Below are 22,089 nucleotides of genomic sequence, written 5' to 3'. Positions count from 1 at the left end.
CTTGTTCAAGTGTGTTTGATTAGGGTTGGAGCTAAACTTTGCATGACAGCAGCCTTCCAGGACTGAAGTTGCACAGCCCTGACCTACAGCTACAGTTGAAATGACCAATTCCTCTAATGTCAAACTCTGAAGTTGCATCACCTGAGAAACACTGATCACTCAAAAAGAGTGGAAATACTCCAAGAATGAGTTAAAGCAGTGTGAACTAGGAATATGTCTGTAAACAAAACAAAATTGGATGGAACATGACAAACTGTCATCCTCATATGAAATAGAGCCAAAGCCTCCTAACTATTCCTGCTCAATTAGCGCTAGCAGATGAAACATGCTTCATAAGTCTAAAGACCTCTAATCTCTAATGGAGCTACAGCTACCTGTATTTCTCTATCCCTCTCTATCCTGATGGTGTTAACAACTGGGTTGATCCGATGAGTATGAGGGTGTGTGAAAGAAGACGAATAGAGCCCAAAATGAGTGATGAGTCCAATGAAAGGTTGGTCTTTCAACAGGGATTCATTACACATAAGGGATGCCACAAATCTCAATATATTATTGAACCATTTGGTACGACATCCATGGTTCCGTACGCACTTGTGAATTGTGTTTATTTTTGTTTTATGTTAAAAAATTGTGCGGTTGTTTTAAAATCACATTATAAATCACAAAAAAAAAAAAAAAAACAGTCTGATCTACCAAGCCAATAGAACCAAACCGAGATATGTATTCAACCATGGGTTAACTGTATTGTTGCATCCCTTTTACACACACGAATTTTTTTTTTTTTTTTATAATTGCCCCTCTCCTGGGTGAATACCCCTATGATACTACACAAACAGTCCTCAAATGCCATTTTACTTTGGATAGGAATGCTAAAAGAAACTGAAACTTTCTTGACCAGGCTGGTGCATGAAATCTACAAGCTGTGATTAACCATGGACATAATAATGGTGCTAAATATCTTAGGGTTTTTTAAGTGAGTTTTATTCCAGATTCTTTTGCAAAGACAAACAAATTGCTATTCTAGCCGATAATGCAAGAATAAATTTGGCCGACTGAGCATCACTTATTTGTGTATGTGTTTATTTATCTAACTACAGGAATTCAGCAGATCTGGTAATAGTGCAAACATTTTAATGCTCACAATTTAAATAGGGCAATTGCAATATTGTGATATATTGAATGTATACAAACGTTATGTAGCAACAATGTTATCAGATTTATGCAAACAGCAGCCTGGCTCATTCTATAAAGTCTCATTTACATAGAAATTATAATGAAAATGCTTTATTTTTCAAAAATGCATGAGTTAATATTCACACATAGGGGATAAGGTATTATAATAAAAAGCACTGCTTCTTTAAAGCCAACTGAACTGCTGATCTAAAAATCAGCTTTGAACTTAATGCGTTTTCTGACTGGAAGATTTTGTTGAGGAATCTTCAGTAAAAAAGAAAAAAAAAAGAGAAGACATGAAAAGGGCTGAATCCGTAGGAATTCAGGACAGGAAGCCAAGATTTGTATAGCCGTTACTCCAAAGCTAAAGAAGAAGAAAGTACAAAGAACATCTGAGCATCAGAGGCACTGGCTGTGAGCTGCAGAAAGAAGTCAGGTTTATCTGGAGGAACAAGGCTCCCAGGGTTCTCTGTGGTGGATGGAGATTGGGTACTGGTGTCTGCACACACATACACACACACTTGCCACAGCCAGATAAACCTCTGTTGTTAACAAAGACTGGAATAAATTCACTTTCATCTTCCTTTCTTTTCACTAAGCGTCTGAAGTTGAAACAATCTAACATATGATCTTATCGCTTCTGATATTCTGTTTATTATTATTTTTATTCCACAAGCTCCCCTTCAAAAAGTGTCTTTCATGAAAACCCATTCATGGATTTAATGGATTTCTCTTTCCTTTTTCTCTGGGAACTGTATTCAAACCCTGGCTGGCCATTTCAGGAGCGACTGACTGCTAACAGCGCTTCTCTTGCAATCACACAAATAAGAAATTTCATCTTAGAAACATTGCAGAGTCATTACAAATCTAAAAGCCTAAAAACTTCCAAATGTAAATAGCTAAACTTTTCCCTCTGAAACATAAAAAAAGAAGCTCTGACACAGTTAGACCTAACACGGGCTAAATGCACATATGAAATCATAAACTGCCTTTAAAGCATTTTGGCAAATAATCTGTAAAACCAGATTAATCTAAACAAAGTTTCTGCTATCAAGCAAACAAGGAGAAACTACTTTTCACACATTCCGAAGAGAATGTCTTCACCTTATCTTCACCATGCTAGGATGGTAAAGCGTTGTTAGTATTAGTATTTTAGTATTTAGTTAGTATTTTTAGTATATATAGTTAGTATTTTAAGCAATTATCACATCAGAAATCAGCTATTAACTTCAAAGGCCAGAGGCCTTCGGGATTGTTCTGTCCATTTTATTGATCACCAGATGAAAATCATAAGTCTGAAAGCATAATTAGTCAATTAAGAGTCAATTAAGGAATCATTTATGTTTGTAGCACAGATTGCGCCAAAATTTAGTATAGGGTTATTGGTTTGTTCAAATACCTAACTCTAAATATGAGTAGTAGAGACTGAATGATGAAAAACCACAGATGACTCATGCAGTGGAGTGCAATGGTGAGCTATGAAACAGTGGCAAAATGAGACGCGTGTATGTGTGTGGGTCAGATGCTTTGTTAATCCTCATAGGATAAACCAGCTGTAGGAATGAGTTTGATGTTGATCTGGCCAGAGAGAGAACAGAGAGCCGGTTTACCTCCTTTACCTTGCACTATAATAGCCTGGTCCCTCTCGCAGGCCAACGCTAACATCATCACTATGCCATATTTATCTATATCTGTATTAGTAATCATGACAATACTTACCTCACAAGAGTCATCTCTTATGCAGAATACAGCATCCATTTTTTGTGTTTCTCTTTATGACTAATCTGCATCGCTCTGTGAGAACACTGTCTGTGGGACAGTTCTCCCAAAAATTTTCATAATTTACTCACCCTCAAGTTTCAAACCTGTATGACTTTCTGCCTTTCATAAAACACAAAAGGAGATACTGAAAAGTCTCTCCTCTTGAACATTGGTTTGGAACAATTATTATATAATTATTTTTGGTGAAATATCCCTGAATACCTCATTCACACATTTTCTTTAGATTACATGATAACGTTCTAAACAACTTGAAGACTCAACACCAATTTATTTGGCCAATTCTGTCGGTTAAGGGATTCTTTTAAGACACAAGTTGCCTTCTTCAAAGGGACATTATTGGTCTTTAGGAGCCGTTCACACAGAACACGTATTTGCATCTAGAAACACGAGACGCAGCGCTCAGGAATATATATATATATAAAAAAAAAACGAAAAAAAAACAAAACAAACAAAACAAAGTAGAATAGTCTTGTTACCATCGAATAAAACAGCTGTTATGCCAACTTGCCACTGTAAACAAAAGCTTGTAATGCTTGCCCCACCTCTTCTGACTGGTCCACTGTATTGGAACTGACACTGATGAGTGGCTCTGCATATAAAAGTTTAAATTCTTTTAATTTTAAAAGGCATATTAAAAATGCATGCTGATGTGCTAGACACTGCAAAATTCGCAAGACTCTACTGCAATGGTATTAGAAGTCTGTCTAGCACGTTTACATAAAAAAAACTATGGAAAGTAGCGCATTGGAATGGAAAAAATTTGATCTGGGTGAACGTCCCCTTAGTACTGAAGCAAAATTCTCCAAAGGACAGCTTTTACATCTTAGTCATTTATTTTTCTTCACCATTCACAACAACAGTTTATTTTATCTTCTGTGAATGTATTAAATTATTAAAAGTAGGCCACACTTGGAAGGCTGAACAAGTTATTGCATTTTAATGGAAGACTAAGATTTTTATTTTTTTTAATAATAAGCACTGATGAATTGTCCACAATAAAACTAGGTACGTGCATTACAAAAGTAAAAATTCTACTTTCACTCTAAAATTAGCAAGTCTTATTTATCGCCAAATGATGAATGCTTTAAAATTTAACACTGTTAAAAACATAATAGCTTTGGCAGCTTTAGTTTGAAGTGCGTCAATCAGACTCAGAGACAGACTTTGTTGAAGTCCCTTCAGAGGAAGTTTTCAGCCGCAGGTCAGGATGAGTAACTGATGAGGGGTGGCAAAAACAGAGAATGATTTTGTAAACAAGCCTTACGTGTCAGCTTGAGAGTGGAAAAGATGGGCGGAATTCTCTTCAGATGGGATTTATGTGCAGCAATGTACTCACATATGGTTCCAAAATGTAGGCCCAGGATTTATGAAGAGGCCAAATGGCACGCTAATGTGCCGCAGATGTCCTGGGGGAGGGTGCAGTCAGCAGTGCTGCATGAGTTTAATGAAAACTAATCGCTTTGATGGGCCTAATCAGGATTACCCTCTGATCAATACCACCTTTAGCTGGTTCCTGGCCAACCAGTGCTAGATTACAGTCGCTTTCCAGCCCTCATTTTTGCGGCTGGAATCAAGAGCTTTAAAAACAGAAAGAATGCAGGATTTCCAGTATAATTGCCCAAGTCTGCTTGCTCAACCTTGATAGAGCCAGGGGAAAGATGGGCTAATGTGTTTAATTGAAAATTAAAGCGATCTATTCCCTCATTGCTGGAGTTCAAGCCAACACAGGCCATCAGTGAACGTATACTGTATGCAAACAATCAAGCCTTCTGTATTCATTGATCTTCTTATAAGTTTAACTTTATTTGTTGTATGCTCAACAGGTGTGGCTGTGATGTATTAATTAGTTTATTTCAATATAAATATTGTCTAATCAATGGACTAGTTTTAGGTGTTCATAGAACAGGTTGTTCTAATCCAGGGTTGTCCAAATTCGGTCCTGGAGGGCTGGTGTCCTGCAGAGTTTGGCTCTAACTTGCTTCTACACACCTGCCTGGAAGTTTCAAGTATACCTAGTAAGACCTTGATTAGCTGCTTCAGGTGTGTTTGATTAGGGTTGGAGCTAAACCCTCCAGGACCGAGTTTGGACAACCCTGGATTAGAACAACCTGTTCTATGAACACCTAAAACTAGTCCACCCAAATGTTCCTCTTTACCATCATTGATTTTCATGTTTCAATATTTAAACTTAATGAGATGCAAGACAGAAAAACTTGGGAATGACATCTAGGTTGGTAAATATTTTTTGGTGAATCCTTACAGGGTCTGAAACCACAACCTTTGAGTATCCAACTGATATTCTCAGGAATACTGCATATTATACAGTATATACTGTCAAAATAACTAATTTGGTAGTGATATAAATAAATTCCTGTAACTTTTTTTTGTTTGTAGTAAACTCTGAATAATGTTTTCTACAAAATGAATTTGTCATGAAAAACGTTGTGAAGATTAGCACCCAGGCAATCAATTTATTATGAGATGACTTGCTTCCACCCATTGACCATTCCAAGATGGCCATTTATGTAGTACTGTATATCTACACTCACCTAAAGGATTATTAGGAAAACCATACTAATACTGTGTTTGACCCCCTTTCGCCATTCAAAACTGCCTTAATTCTACAAGGCATTGATTCAACAAGGTGCTGAAAGCATTCTTTAGAAATATTGGCCCATATTGATAGGATAGCATCTTGCAGTTGATGGAGATTTGTGGGATGCACATCCAGGACACGAAGCTCCCGTTCCACCACATGCCGAAGATGCTCTATTGGGTTGAGATCTGGTGACTGTGGGGGCCATTTTAGTACAGTTTAAACGATGCACAATTGGCACTGAGGGGACTAAAGTGTGCCAAGAAAAAATCCCCCACACCATTACACCAGCACCACCAGCCTGCACAGTGGTAACAAGGCATGATGGATCCATGTTCTCATTCTGTTTACGCCAAATTCTGACTCTACCATCTGAATATCTCAACAGAAATCGAGACTCATCAGATCAGGCAACATTTTTCCAGTTTTCATCTGTCCAATTTTGGTGAGCTCATGCAAATTGTAGCATCTTTTTCCTATTTGTAGTGGAGATGGGTGGTACCCGGTGGTGTCTTCTGCTGTTGTAGCCCATCCGCCTCAAGGTTGTGCGTGTTGTGGCTTCACAAATGCTTTGCTGCATACCTTGGTTGTTACGAGTGGTTATTTCAGTCAAAGTTGCTCTTCTATCAGCTTGAATCAGTCGGCCCATTCTCCTCTGACCTCTAGCATCAACAAGACATTTTCTCCCACAGGACTGCCACATACTGGATGTTTTTCCCTTTTCACACCATTCTTTGTAAACCCTAAAAATGGTTGTGCGTGAAAATCCCAGTAACTGAGCAGATTGTGAAATTCTCAGACCGGCCCATCTGGCACCAACAACCATGCCAAGCTCAAAATTGCTTAAATCACCTTTCTTTCCCAGGACCACAATCCTAAATGCATTGAAGCAACTATCATGTGATTGGTTGATTAAGTAATTGCATTAATGAGAAATTGAACAGGTGTTCCTAATAATCCTTTAGGTGAGTTTATGGTTAGTATTAATTGTGTTTAAGAACTAGTTGAGTCTCCTTGCATAATTTGTGTTAAGTGCATGAACAACCTTTGATTGGAGCTTCTTATCTAGACAAGGCTAATGATGTTTAACAGGTCACCCATCTGTCACATTATACAAATGCAGTATAGCAGGTGGGTCTTGCGAACTGAATAGCAACCTACAGTAGAATGCTAAAAATACATTCTGTCTGAACTCCACACCAACCTTTTCTTGGGCCAGCTCTCTTTCAGCCTTGTGGGTTCTTTCCAGGTCCTGCCACACCTGATCCATCTCGGCCCACAGCCGATCCAGGGCTGCTTGCTGGTCCTGAGAGGCCTGTTGTCGCTCCTCCTCCCGCAGCACACACAACTCTGTCGGCTGCTGTTTCCTCTGACTGTGGGCTGCCCACAGCCCCTTCCTCAGAGAATGCACCTGGTCCTCCAGATCAGAGATGGTCTGGTGAGAAACACAAACAATGAAATTTGTAAATACATTAAGGTGAACCCATCGCTGGAACCGATGATGTGTTTCTGGAATACTGAATCTGGGAATTGAGTGCAAAGTAAAAAAAAAAAAAAAAAAAAAAAAGATGGAAGAGTCTGGATTAAGAGAAAGAGGATAAGATAAACAACCCAAGCAGGCTGAGTGGAGCATTTGTGCCCATTCCAGCCAGGAAGAGGAAAACAGACACCACAGCCTCTGATCTCTAAACCACAAGAGTTCAACATCAAAGCTCAGCATTCCACAAAGGTCAGCGGTTTGATTTAATGAGCAAAATTAGCGCAAATCAAAGGTCAGCTACCCATGGGGATGAGGTATTGCTTGCCATTTCTCATTTCAGGAAGATGAAAAACCTTATAAATTATCAATAAGATTCTACTTTAACATAAAAGAGAGTAGTTGAATTACAAAAAAAAAAAAGAAAAAAGAAAAAAAGAAAGAAATCAGAAGCATTACAGCATAAATCAGCCCTTCATAGAGCTATCAAAGACCTCGTTCTGAGGGTCACGAACCGTCTGACACATTGCCCGATGGCTGAAACTTGAGTACATAAGGACAGTATTATGGAGACGAGGTAGAGTTACTCACTTGTAGTAGTAACAGGGGTAAAATTTATTTCTAAGCCACCTGACCTTTCACACGAAACTGCATTCACACTTCGGTAATTGGATATATTTCAGTATAACTTTATTTTAAATTCCAATTCTCACTATTAACTATAACTTTTGCCTCAATAAATTCCTAATTTGCTGCTAATTAATTTGTAAAATGGTTGTTAAGATTAGTTATGCGGTAGGATTAAGTGATCTAAAATATGGTCAAGCAGAACAAGGCACTAATATGTGCTTTAAGTACTAATAAACACCCAATATGCATGCTTGTTAATAGTGAGAAAATAAAGGCTACCTATATATCCAAACAATTCTGAATAATCTAGATAAACAATTTAGCAGAAAAAATGACTCGACTGCACACACTGGGATTTGATAATATTTTGAAAAGTGGGCTGTGATTTTATTGGTCAACACAGTTTTTCCCACACCCCCATTACATTGACTACATCAACAGAAAAGTTGCTGTTATGTGTTGGTGAATGATTATGAAAACCAACATTTCTCTGTAAATAACAAGAACTGAAAAATACGGTGTTTGTTAGTAATTAACAGCACTATTGATGCTATACACACCATCACACCCTGTCCATAACAATAAAATCAAATAATCTGCACTCCCAAAGTGTTTAACCCTCGCACAGATGGTGGCGTGTGGTAGAGTCTGGCATGTTGGGAGTCCCTCGTCTACTCCTTGTGCTCACAAACATCCCTGGGAGGAGACTAATAAGTGCATCACGTGGCATGTCTGTCGGAAAAGCATCTGAAGTTGTTTTGCGGCCACTTGGGGAATAGCAGCAAACTTCAAAGCCGTGTCCCACAAACACCCAGATGCCAAGACTGCGCACAGTTCCAATATGGCCAGAGAGGCGCAGCAGCAGCCCACATGCTGCTGCAATGGCACAAAGCTATTAAATCTCAGCTCGGAGGAGCCTTTAATCTATAATTCCCTCTTAAACTGGACTTTGGGAAGAATTTTCTGATGCATCTTTGATGGGCTTGGACGTGCTTGCATAAAAAGAAGCTGAGAAACTAGCACAAAAAATGACAAGCAATAATCACTGAGAATGTCACATCACGTATGATGCAACTTCAACAGCTTAACAAAAGCATTTAATAAAAATGAAGTGAGAGAGAGGGAGGAATGTAAGACAGACTATGAATTATTCTGTTATTTATGCACATATACATTAAGAACCAATAGAACCAAAATACAACAATAAAAATATGCATGCACTGGCCAAAACACACAAAAATGGTGCTTGCCTGGCTTTTAGTGAATTGCTCAGAAAATAGGCCAGAGGCTCAGCAAAACAGATCTAAATCGCTGTATCGGGCTAAACAAATTCACCTACAGCACTTTCTTACAGTACTTCTTGTCAGCATTGCTCCAGTTAATAAAGTTTCTTTATTGGCATCTGTGGTTCCATGAAGAACCTTTAACATCCATGGAATCTTTCCATTTCACAAAAGGTACTTTATATTGGAAAATTGTTGTTATTTTAGTATTTCACCTTATTTCACAAAAAAAAAAAAAAAAAAAAAAAGGTTATTTTAAGCTTTTTCACTGATGATTTGTTGGGAATCGAAAACTATTTATTATATGGCATTGTTGTGAAAACCCGATTTGAAACCTTTATATTTTTTAAAGTGTTCATGTCATCACCATGCCTTAAAGGGCGTTTAGAAGTCAGAAGACATTAATTTTCAAAGAGAGAAGCCTATACAACTTCAGCGCAAGAGATGGTTTTAAACTTTTACACAGTTTAAACAAATGACCAGCTGCTGTGAATACCAATGGGAGTACAGATAGTAAAGCTCATGTGGTCCAACTGATAAAACTGGATACAGCAGTCCATTAGAAATATCTTCTCAAAACCAACTGAATCCAAATTGGTGATTTAACCATTGTCAATGTGACTTCATCATTACCAAACTGCTTCGCTATATAAACAGCTAGCTGTACACACTGAGAGGATTGAAAAGTATTTGTCAATAGCAGAATTCTATGTACAGAATGAGATTCAACATTTGGAAAGTGAAAACCATATTCACTGGCAGTGTGTACTGTAAAGTTGAAATTAAGTGTCATCTAACCAAGGTTTTGTAAAACATTTGTTAGTGAGCTATCCCGAGAGCATTTCTCAGGGAAACAGGACAAGCATGAATAAAAAACGAGTATGTCGGTCCCTGCTCTTATGGTGATTTCTGAGCTATTATATGTGTGGCATGTTCCTCAATTAGCATTTTCAAGGACCACAGCCCCATTCTAGATGAAAGACGGATGGTGTGATCCAAATCTTCAGCTGAAATGCATTTGCATGTCTTTAAGTGTTCAACGTGAAGCCTAGTGAAAAGCGTCTGTGCGTGATCTGCTTCAGTGATGTCTGGCCAGAGATTAAAACTCTTTTCATCATCGAGGGCCCATCTGGTACTGAGAGCCAGTCTGCTGGAGCCCATCTTCAATGACCCATCACAGCTGGATGGACAGATTCATGATGGTGCTGTTTTGTGTTTTCCAGAGTTGAAAAGAGCAGCTGAAATCAAGACAATGGTATTAAATGACTGCTTAAAAACAGCCGTGGTTTGGCAAACAGTCCTTTGTGTCAGCCATATTCCTGAAATGTGGATGTGAAATTATGGATATCCAGTTATTGATAAGCATCCAGTCGTAAAAACTATGAAATAACACAAACGGGAGTGTGGGAATTACAAAACCAAATCTTTAAAAAATGTGCTCCATTTGAGCTTCTGCAAAGCAGCCACCCTTTGCCTAGATTACAGCTCTGAGATTGCTTGGGTGGAATGACAACCCGAACGACTGAATCCAAACCCCCTGCTGGTGCAAGAGACAACGTGACCACCATCAACAAGCCTGTAGTTTTTGCCACATCAGAAAGCAGGCCTGATCTCCTATGCCATGTCCGCCTTCATTTTCTGTGTTCTAATCTCTTACTGGGGAATCAAATTCTTTGAAAGTTTGACAGCATCATTAATTTTCCGATCAGAGCAGTATGATGCTATACTCCATGGATTTCAGATGTTCTCCCATGCTGTTTGAACTCAATGTTACATTTTCTGAGAGAGAGAGAGAGAGAGAGAGAGAGAGAGAGAGAGATAAAAAATTGCCAGGAAACGTAATAGTGGATTTGAATGGCAGAATGAAGCATCTGTTGTTCATACAGTGTGTCTAAATTAAATTAAATGACTCTGTTTTGTAAGTGTCTGAGACATTAACATCTGTCTGGAGATCAAATCAAATGAAATATGCAACAATTAAAAAAAAAAAAACATTCTATAGACATCATACATAACTACAAATGCATGAAAATTATATATTTGTGGTAACACTTTATAATAACTGCATGCTATTAATCATTAGTTAAGCATTAGGAAACAGTTAATTCATCATTTATAAAGTATTAATAGACATTTATAAGCAGTTTATAACTACAGATATAAATGCTTTATACCTGATTTAAGAGCATATCTATAATGTGTTTAATAATTGTTTTTTCATACTTTATTAATGATCAATTTATCATTTCTAAATTAAGTATAGCATTATTCACACACCAGTTATTAAGGAGTTTTCAATGGTTCATAAGATCACTTAGAAATTGTAAGTAAATGATTAATAAACTATTTAAATGTGCATTCATAAATATTTTTATTCAGACATATAGTAATAGTTACTTATAGTGTTAATAAATGGTTTATTAACATGTATTTCTACTGTAATTCACGGTTAATTCAGGTAGTTATAAAACATATGTAGTTGTTAGCTAACTATTTTTGTGAGCTCATCTAAAGTGAGGACTATTAATGCCTTGTAAAGCTTTTACAAATGAGATTTAAAGGCTGTTAATATTTCTATGTTTTGTATCACTGTGTGGTGTTTGTTTCCGTTTTTTGTTTAGAAGATAACTGAGTCTTTAAATATCCTTTATAAATGCTTTACAAGGCATAACTAGACTCACTTTAGATGAGCTCACATAAATAGTTAACTGACCACTACTAAATGCTTTATAACTACCTGAATTTACTACATTTCTTGTGATCTTATGAATCACTGGCAACTCCTAAATAACTGATTTGTAAATAATGCTATACTTCATTGAGAAATGATAAATTGATCATGAATAAAGTATGAAAATACAATTATTAAACACATTATAGATATGCTTTTAAATCAAGAATAAAGCATTTATATCTGTATTTATAAACTGTGTGTGAAAAACTGTGTATAATGCTTTATAAATTATGAATAATCTGTTTACTAATGCTTAATTAATGATTAATAGTGTGCAGTTATTATAAAGTGTTACCATATTTGTTTCAGTTTCACTTTAAAGAAATTTGTTTAGCTTTATAATAAATGTTGTTTATAAAGTGTAGTTTGTTTTATATGTATATTTACCATACTGTTCTGAATGCAATTAAATTTTATTAAATTAAAAAGTTTTTGTGGAATCAGAGAAAATATAAAATACATGTTCATATAATTTATGAATTTTTTTGACAGGTATTTTAAATAATAATAAAAAAATACAGTAGTACAAAATGTCTACATCATGCCATATTTCAATTAATATTTTGACAAAACACACAACATGCAAATATTTAATAATGTCTTAAATTACTCAAAATATGTACAATAAAGGGTCCCACTTTAAATTAGGTGTCTCTAAACACTTTGGACTTGATAATAAAATAATGAATTGTTAGATACAGTGTATCTACTGTGTTCATGTTGAATTACAAAACATTTTTGCTTCTTATGTTGGGGACAGGTTTGGTCTTATGGTTAGGTTTAAAGTGTAGAGGTACAGGGTCAAAAGTGTTATTATAGATGTAACTACAGAACTGAATTACAGATCAATTAATTAAAGATCAATCCTTGTTAAACGGAATGAATTACAGCTCAACTGTCATTAACATTAACATTCCAGCAGTGAAGATTAATAAAAGTGTAAATTCTGACCATAATGATAGTTATGAAGAGCACAATCACCCGCCTGTTGTAAACGTGTGGAGTGGGCATTAAAGTGCATGTGGTCTCTGGAGTCTGCTGTGTATTGGTTTACTGTGCTGCAGGCAACTATATTTACTGAGAACCATCCTGATGCTCTGGTCTTTTCATCCTCAAACAGACTAAAGAAAACAGGAACCCGGAGGGCGGCAGAGTCTAAGGAAACTAATACACAGACTCCAGTCCAGAGACGAGGGGATTTGAACTCCCTCATCACCTTACTTCAGATCGATGCAGCCCACCACAGCCACGCTAAATTTAATAGACCACTGAATGGAAACTGAATTTAGATTTTACAGGGATGTGTAGACAAACTTGAAATCTCCAATGGTGTCTGTAAAACCAGATGTGCTGTGATTTCCTTCAGCTAACAGGAAAACACACGCTGACACTGTGTAACTTGGGTTACAGAATGGGGCATGACAAACCAATGGTACTGAGCGAAAACAAGTAACCGCGACCTGGAACAAAAGCTCACTATGCTGTGATAAATGCACAAGTCATTTGCTCATCTCGCACGCTCATGATGTCTTGACCACATCAAGACATTAGTCTGAATTGCTCATCTTCTTTGTGTGTGAAGGATGTCCATTCACACTGCCAGCTTACCAAAGCATGTCTTCTGAATGATTCCAGGATTTCTGATGGATTACCGTCACTGGATCATCCTGTTTTTGTTGACCAACAACATATGGGGCAAGTGGTCAGTGAACCTATATGACAATAGTAATTATTTACACTAGTAATTATTGCCACAGAGAAAGGATATTGCTAAAATCACAATCAGAAGATTTTATTTTTCAGCTGCTTAAAAATAAAGACATTTATATAGATTTTTAAATCTTGCTCATTGCACCTCAGTATTTGAAAGAGCTCTTGTTACATTACATTCCTCCACGTCCGCTGTGTTCTCAAAACTCAGGCATTTGATAATACCTAGAATATCAAAATCAACTGCGGGCGGCAGATCCTTTTCCTATTTGGCACCTAAACTCTGGAATAACCTACCTAACATTGTTCAAGAGGCAGACACACTCTTGTAGTTTAAATCTAGATTAAAGACCCATCTCTTTAACCTGGCATACACATAACATACTAATATGCTTCTAATATCCATATCCGTTAAAGGATTTTTAGGCTGCATTAATTAGGTAAACCGGAACCGGGAACACTTCACATAACACCCGATGTACTTGCTACATCATTAGAAGAATGGCATCTACGCTAATATTAGTCTGTTTCTCTCTTATTCCGAGGTCACCGTGGCCACCAGATCCAGTCTGTATCCAGATCAGAGGGTCACTTCAGTCACCCGGATCCAGTACGTATCCAGACCAGATGGTGGATCAGCACCTAGAAAGGACATCTACTGCCCTGAAAGACAGCGGAGACCAGGACAACTAGAGCCCCAGATACAGATCCCCTGTAAAGACCTTGTATCAGATGACCACCAGGACAAGACCACAGGAAACAGATGATTCTTCTGCACAATCTGACTTTGCTGCAGCCTGGAATTGAACTACTGGTTTCGTCTGGTCAGAGGAGAACTTGCCCCCCAACTGAGCCTGGTTTCTCCCAAGGTTTTTTCTCCATTCTGTCACCGATGGAGTTTCGGTTCCTTGCCGCTGTCGACCTCTGGCTTGCTTAGTTGGGGTCACTTCATCTACAGTGATATCGTTGACTTGATTGCAAATGAATGCACAGACACTATTTAAACTGAACTGAGCTGAATGATGACACTTCACTGAATTCAATGGTGAACCGCCTTTAACTATCATTTTGCATTATTGACAAACTGTTTTCCTAATTAATGTTGTTCATTTGCTTTGACACAATCTTTTTTGTTTAAAGTGATATATAAATAAAGGTATCTTGACTTGACATTGACAGCCAAATCAAAATCAGACTTTAAAGAGCTCAAGTGGGAAAGCAGCAGACTATAATAAACAGAACATTATTGTACATTGGTGTATTATTCACTACTATGGGGTAGTTATCATATAATATAGTTATAACATAATATAGTTTTAGTTACAATATAAATATTGTTATATTTCCTGTTCCTTGGGGCTTAAGGTCTTAAAGGGTTAGTTCACCCAAAAATCGAAATGATGTCATTAATAACTCACCCTAATGTCATTCCAAACCCGTAAGACCTCCATTCATCTTCGGAACACAGTTTAAGATATTTTAGATTAAGTCCTAGAGCTCTCAGTCCCTCCATTGAAACTGTGCGCACGGTATATTGTCCATGTCCAGAAAGGTTATAAAAACATCATCAAAGTAGTCCATGTGACATCAGAGGGTCAGTTAGAATATTTTGAAGCATCGAAAATACATTTTGGTCCAAAAATAGCAAAAACTACCACTTTATTCAGTATTGTCTTCTTTTCCGGGTATGTTGTGAGACCGTTCAAAACATTGCAGTTTAGTGATATCCAGTTCGCGAACGAATCATTCGATGTAATCAGATCTTCTTGAACCAGTTCACTAAATCGAACTGAATCGTTTGAAACAAATTTTTTTTTTTTTTTTGGTGATTGATTCTGAACTGATTCTGTGCTATGTTATGAGCAAAGGCGTGAATCAAGGGCAATCATCGCAAATGACTTCATTATGTCGAGCGCAAAAGATCCGCTGAATCATTTTCTTCAACCGGTTTAATGAATGGAGCTGTCCGAAAGAACCGGTTCGTGGAAAAGAACCAAACTTCCCATCACTACTGGTGATACGAAAAACAATGCAATCAGTTCTTGACACATGAACGAATCAATCTTTTGTTCGTTATCTGACTCGGCTCGGTGTTCATCTTCAGTTCTCTCTTCACAGCAGTTCAGTCAGTGTACTGTTTGAGTAAATGAATTACTCCGGGATATTGGTTTATTTTAACTCAGAGGGAGTGTCAGCCACGTTTAAAAAAGTTAACAGCTTAAGTCATTTGTGGTTTAATGCTTATTGGAGATGAGAGAAACCGTTTCAAATGATTCAGTTCGATTTGGTGAACTGGTTCAAGAAGATCCGGTTACATTGAATGATTCATTCGCGAACCAGATATCACTAAACAGCCGTGTTTTGAACGGTCTCACAACAGACCAGGAAGAGAAGACAATGCTGCATAAAGTGGTAGTTTTTGATATTTTTGGACCAAAATGTATTTTCGATGCTTCAACAAATTCTAACGGACCCTCTGATGCCACATGGACTACTTTGATTATATTTTTCTTATCTTTCTGGATATGGACAGTATACCGTACACACACTTTCAATGGAGGGACAGAAAGCTCTTGGACTAAATCTAAAATATCTTAAACTGTGTTCCGGAGATAAACGGAGGTCTTATGGGTTTGGAACGACATGAGGGTGAGTCATTAATGACATAATTTAGATTTCTGGGTGAACTAACCCTTTAAGGTGTGAAAATTACAAATATCTATTTAAATATCCCAACATGTCAGAGTCATTCAATATGGTCACTGTCTATTGACACTGTGACTGGACATCTTCCAATAAATCTACAAAAAGCATCCATTACACTTTGGAAACTCTTCCCAGGATGATACTTAAAACTTGCCTTTGCAGATTGTTTTGAGTTAATGATGTTTGTTCCTCAGTTTCCTTGACAGTTGTGAATCGGAGGTCATGATTTTGTTTCATATGCTTTTCAAGCACATAATATCAACAACCAATGACATTAGTGGCATGGACATGTACTGTGAACTACATCACATGTCTGTTTCAGTGTTACTCTGTAATGACACGACTCAGTTCACAGTAAACACTTTCCAGGTGCTCTGAATTTGGATCACTTATAAAGCACACCAACTTCACTTTATTTTTTGAGGACAGAAATGTATAGCTTTCAGTTTTTTTTTTTTTTCCTGCAGGTGTATCGTCAAGCTATGCTGCATGACAGTGAAGAAATTAAGAAAACTGTACAGAATTTTTGCACTTCAAAATAAAACTAACTTTATATAATAACTTGCATTCAGCTCTTGCTTTTGGGTTTGTGGTCATAACACTCTTTTTCAAATAGCTTTTTGTAATGATTTCTGTAGCTCCTATGATGCCACAAAAGCACACATTCTATCAGAGTCGGCACTGCAGAGTTGCTGCTTATTAGTAACGTTACTGAGCTGATTACAACAAATGAACTGATGTGTGCCACATCCTATAGGAAATCTAACAGGTATTGTTTGGGTGGGTGGGTGGGTGGTGGGGTACACTATCCGTTTAAGTACTTGGGCCTCTAAAGATTGAGGTAAAAACAAACAACTAAACAAACAAATGTTCAAGTGCTTTATAAATAGCTTTAGCTTTCATGAGTTCTTTACCTGGTGATATTCTTGAACATATTTGCTGGAATCTCGTATTAGCAGATAAACGCTTCCTACACTGCAGGGATAAAACTCAGTAGTGGTGCAGATACTACTAACCTCAATTTTCTCCAGTCCATGAGTGTTTCACTCTTAGTGTCTGGGAGGGGGTTACTTGTAAAGGAGATGTTTTGGGTGTTTGATGTACTATTGGCCAAAACTGCATCAATGAATTGCAAACAAACCGATCAGCCAAACCACAAACTTCTATCTTTAAGTGGCAGCTAACTTCTCAGTACATGAAGGGCTTTGAGACATGAATACTCAACAACATTGAGTTTTGTTTGATGTTGTCATGATTTTACATGGTAATACACATTGATTTATTGACAGCTTACTTTTTAAGCTCTTAGTAGTATTTATTTATTATTGGGTTTTTCTGTAAAATATAAAAAAAATTGTTTAACTATTGATAATCACTGGTCTAATAATTTATCATTGACACGTCAAGTGGAAGTAACTAATACATGAAAATAACTTTTTATTTTTTATAAATATGTCAATTCATACGTAGACTAATATTATAAACAAATATTACCATACATTTTCACTAATATAATATTACTAGTAGAGCAATGTGTCCTCTGCGGCATCAACATCTCTGAACTGGTTTCTTTTGCTAGCAGCCAATAAATATGGTTTAGCCATGCTGACAATTTACGTTTAATCTTGGGGTTTGACGAGTCCAGTGAATCCACAGTTGGGGGCTAGCCTTTCAAACGGCTTCCCACAGGGATCTTACGATAGCCAGGCTAGAGAGGGAAGCGACGGACAGGGCATTTGGCACAATAAGCACCAGAAACCCGCTGATGACCAAAATGGAGGTTTTATGGCTAAACAGCTCATTAATACCCTCTAAATGACATACGCTTGTTGCAGTATATTAGAGGATAGCTCTTACTAGCAGATAAATGCTTCCTACACTGCAGGGATAAAACTCAATAGTGGTGCAGATACTACTAACCTCAATATAAACATCCCAAGACAAGATGAATGAACCCTTTGGTTTAAAATAAAAGGCCACAGCTACAATAGGCTGGGAAATGTACCTTTTTCATCCAGCAGCTTGTGGTTTCAGCCACTTTTTTTCAATACATTTTCAATGAAATCCCACAGTGAAAAGTTGAAAAGTTTTAGTAAAAATGTAGGCAATAATGTTGTTTATTTTCTGTACCATACACTAAAACATGAAAGGAATGTTGCGTAAAATTATGCGAAATACTATTTTTTTTAAAGTACTTTGAAAGCGATATGCTATGTAATATAACATAGAAAAATATGATAATATAATCAAATATACAGTGTAAAACAGGCATCAATTTGAACATTGTCCAAATGAGCAAAACAACATAACATAAGTGACATAAAGCGGCAGAAAGGATGAGACCCCCTACCTGAGCATTGCGCTTCCTCCACTCCTGGGTTTGCGTTTGGTGCTGGACCATGGTGGCCCTCGCCTGTTTGTCCAAACTATCGATTTCCCGCTGGTGGTCCTGGACCAGGCTGTCCTTCTCAGCATTGTGTGTCTGGAGTAGGTGCGTCCGCTCCTGTTCATGCTGCAGTTTCAGTTCCACAATATGATTGGACAACAAGGAGTAAGACTTCATCAGCGGAACATCCCCGTCGTCATGACAACTTGTGCATGGCTCAGCGAAGAAAAAAGTTCACGCTTGCCTCACAACATAAGAAGCCTTCGCAAGTTTTTCATCACTTGGTTTTGCAGTTGTCTCACTTTTGCACTAATTTTGACAAGCTATCCCCTTTTTCGGTTCTCTTTAAAAAAAGCTCAACAAAACAAAAATACACAATGTCAAGACCAGTGGCACATCTCTGGGCAAATAAATAAATAAATAAATGTTTTATCGCCACTGTTGTAATCATACGCTGTATTAAAGACGATGAACATTATCCATTTGCATCCTATTTATTCCTACAGACTGCTCAAAAAACTAAAAGAAAGAAAGAATTAAATATATATATATATATTTTTTCTGCGCATTCATTAATTTCATTTGAAATCTCTAGTCCATCCATATATCATACTGTCATTATGGATGTACTGGAACTTTAATAAACCACTTACTGTTTCTACTGAATCATTTCCCGAAAGTGTTGCGCTTTGACAAAATATATAAAGAAATTAAAATCACTGCCCGTTATTCTTCCTAACTTCGTTTTTTTTCCAGAAAAAAAGCATTAAAAGCAAGATGGAAAATGTTGAAAGAACACAAAAGCTAGCAGCAGCATTATCTCGTTGACTTGCACCTGCTGTGTGGTGAGCCGAGCCTGGCGATGAGAGGCAGCGCCAACGCTTCCCAAGGTCCGCTCCCACTCTCCTCCAGATAGGAGACGGTGACCTTGGCCAGTCCGGCCCCCATCTCCCAGCTAGCCTGCAGCGAGAGGCCTGGTCCCCGCAGTGTTGGAGCTAATCCCTCCACATTGTGCCGCTCGGCACCCTACCTGGCCTGCCAGCTAGAGGCTGCTGTAGTGCTATTGAGTGTAGGTGATGAATGGGATTTCAGCTCGATTTCCCCAGCCAATCAGGCACAAGGCCACAAAAGATGCTTCAAACAGCCCCATGGCATCCAATTTTAGTGGATTCTGTAGAAGCTGAAGTAAGATTTGCTAAGAAGATTCCTCATCCTCGATTTTGCCCTTCGACACTGTAAAGGAAGAGATATAGCAGACGTGAATTAAAGCAAAAATCTCTAATAGGGCAAAACCAAACAGCCAGCAGAAAGAGTCTCAACTAATTGATCAGGGACCCCCGAAGAATGCAACCCTCCGGTTTTAAAGGAATAAGACAGATTTCTTCATTACACGCCATGCAATAATATGCTAACCTCAGGTAAACAAGCTGACTGTGAAGTCTCTGTTGGGAGGTACACTACCATCCAACCCTCCAATTTGCGATATACTGTATACACGTCCATACAGACCATAATCAGTGGTTACCTTAGTTTAAAGCCAAGCTTACAGCTCGCTGTGATGGGTTAAACCCAGCCCACAGCACTTGTCGGACAAGCGACAAAGCAAGGTTTTGGTTTAAACAATTCTGAGTTTAATTTTTTTCGACACAGGGTGAAAATCCGCGATATGACAGTGGGAAAGCGAAGGGTGGGGGAGAGATTGAAAACATTGAAACGTCACAGAAAAGGCTGCTGGGTGCCGGGCTCTTAAAGCGCCAGTGCTGAATGGTTGCTGTCACTGGGCAGATGTGATTAGCGCCCCCTCCTAGAGGACAGCGTTGAGGTCATGGGGCGGTGGGCGACTGAAGGAGGCTCCCCGGGGAAACAGTGCACTATCAAGAGGAGGGAAGCTTGGCGGCACTCAGTAGGGGTTATGTTTAAAGGAAGAAGAGTGGCGGAAAATATATTCTATTATACAGAGTACATATAATCCAAAAAGGATCATTCCGTCTATTTGATTGTGTGCATAAAAAGTGAAAATGAGAAAGAACGAGAGATTGTGAGATGGACAGTTTGATTGATGGGATAGATTGCCATCCCCAAACATAGCCACCACAGTTGTGAGTGGGATGTTGTTAATGTCATATATTGCGTAACTTTTTATTTGTTGTGACCTCAGACATCAGCTCAGTGTCGGCACGCCAAGCCGGCATGATGTCAAATGGTGAGGAGGTCAAAGAGAAACAACACTTCTATAGAAATGGACTCTTTTAAAGTCCCATTGATGGGAATCCTGGGGAATGTTTCTTTGTGTCCACATGAATGGATAAAGTGACCCTCAGATCACAGTTCAGTCATTACACAACCAAATTTGAGCGGTCAGTCAACTAGAGCTTTGTGAACTTTTAAAACCTGTACAAAGTTTCTCTCAGAAGATCAAATGCTTCACAGTGATTCCTAAATACTTGACATATCAGTAAAATGTATTACTGTAATATTGTGATGTCGTGATGTAATTGTGTAGTCATAAACTCAGGAATATCATAAACATGTCCATTTAAACCACAGTTAACCCTGAAAATAATATGAAGCATAGTTTAAGACAATATGATGATTTGCATTGTGACATTATAAGAGTTTTGTGATATAAAATGATGCGAAAGTATTGTATTTAAGCAAATATATTTATATGATATCAGGGTGATATATGACCTGGATATATCTGTCAGATTTACTATTATTGACAGTACTGGCAGGTCTAGTTTTCAATTTCTCTAGGTGAGTGATCTGAACTTCAGTTTAGACACTCAACATATTTGAGGGCTTGTTACCTTGGCAACGATATCTGCTATAGTTTAATTAAAAATGCGTTCATTTTCTCTAGCGATACTATCACAGAAATTGTAATTGGTATGTAACAGAAGTCTAGAATACCAATGGGTAGTGAGTTAAAATAGGTTTTTATTTGCTACATGTCTGACCAATAAATATATATTTTAGTCTGCTACAAATCTAGCCTGTTTTTATATATATTTATTACATTTGGCAAGCCTCGCCAAAAAAAAAAAAAAAAAAAAAAAAAAAAACTTTATGTTTCCAGTTATTTAGCCATTAAATATAGCACTAAATAATTAGTCTGCTGTTTACAATAATTCTTATTACATATTTACTGGTATTTATAACCACTGCAAATGTTTACCCTTGGTTAAATGATCAAAATTCAACAAACCCTTCGACAATAAATAAAAACTGAGCACACACACACGCACACACACATATCTGACCATGCATGTGGGAAGAAAAGGAACAAGTTTCAATCACTTCCCTACTAACCACCTGTCTGCCGCTAGCTGTGAGCGTGAATAGCATAGCAAACACTAAGCAAGAAGGTGCATTTTTGCCCATTTTCCTCTCACAACTCTGTTCCCCATCCTCGAGCTAACCTGGTTGCATAGTCACTAGCATGAATTTTTGCCCTTTGATGAAGGAGGAATATTGTAGACTTGTAAGCGACACAAAATTTAGTTTCATTGACTGATGAGGGTGTACTGGTTCATATAAACAAAAATATTTGAATATTATTTTGTGCTAATTAAGTGAAAAGCCTGGATAACATGGTCTGAATATTTTAAA

The 22,089-nt window shown here is 37.6% G+C and overlaps 1 pseudogene; it reads right to left on the bottom strand.

The window, feature by feature from the left end:
• The window catches only part of LOC113054528 (centrosomal protein of 112 kDa-like), a 160,583-nt pseudogene that overhangs the window by 98,605 nt on the left and 39,889 nt on the right, over positions 1 to 22,089 (bottom strand).

This window comes from Carassius auratus, chromosome 3, assembly GCF_003368295.1.
Source record: "Carassius auratus strain Wakin chromosome 3, ASM336829v1, whole genome shotgun sequence".
In the NCBI taxonomy this organism is placed as follows: Eukaryota; Metazoa; Chordata; class Actinopteri; order Cypriniformes; family Cyprinidae; genus Carassius; species Carassius auratus.
This window is presented reverse-complemented; position numbering and strand designations above follow the sequence as displayed.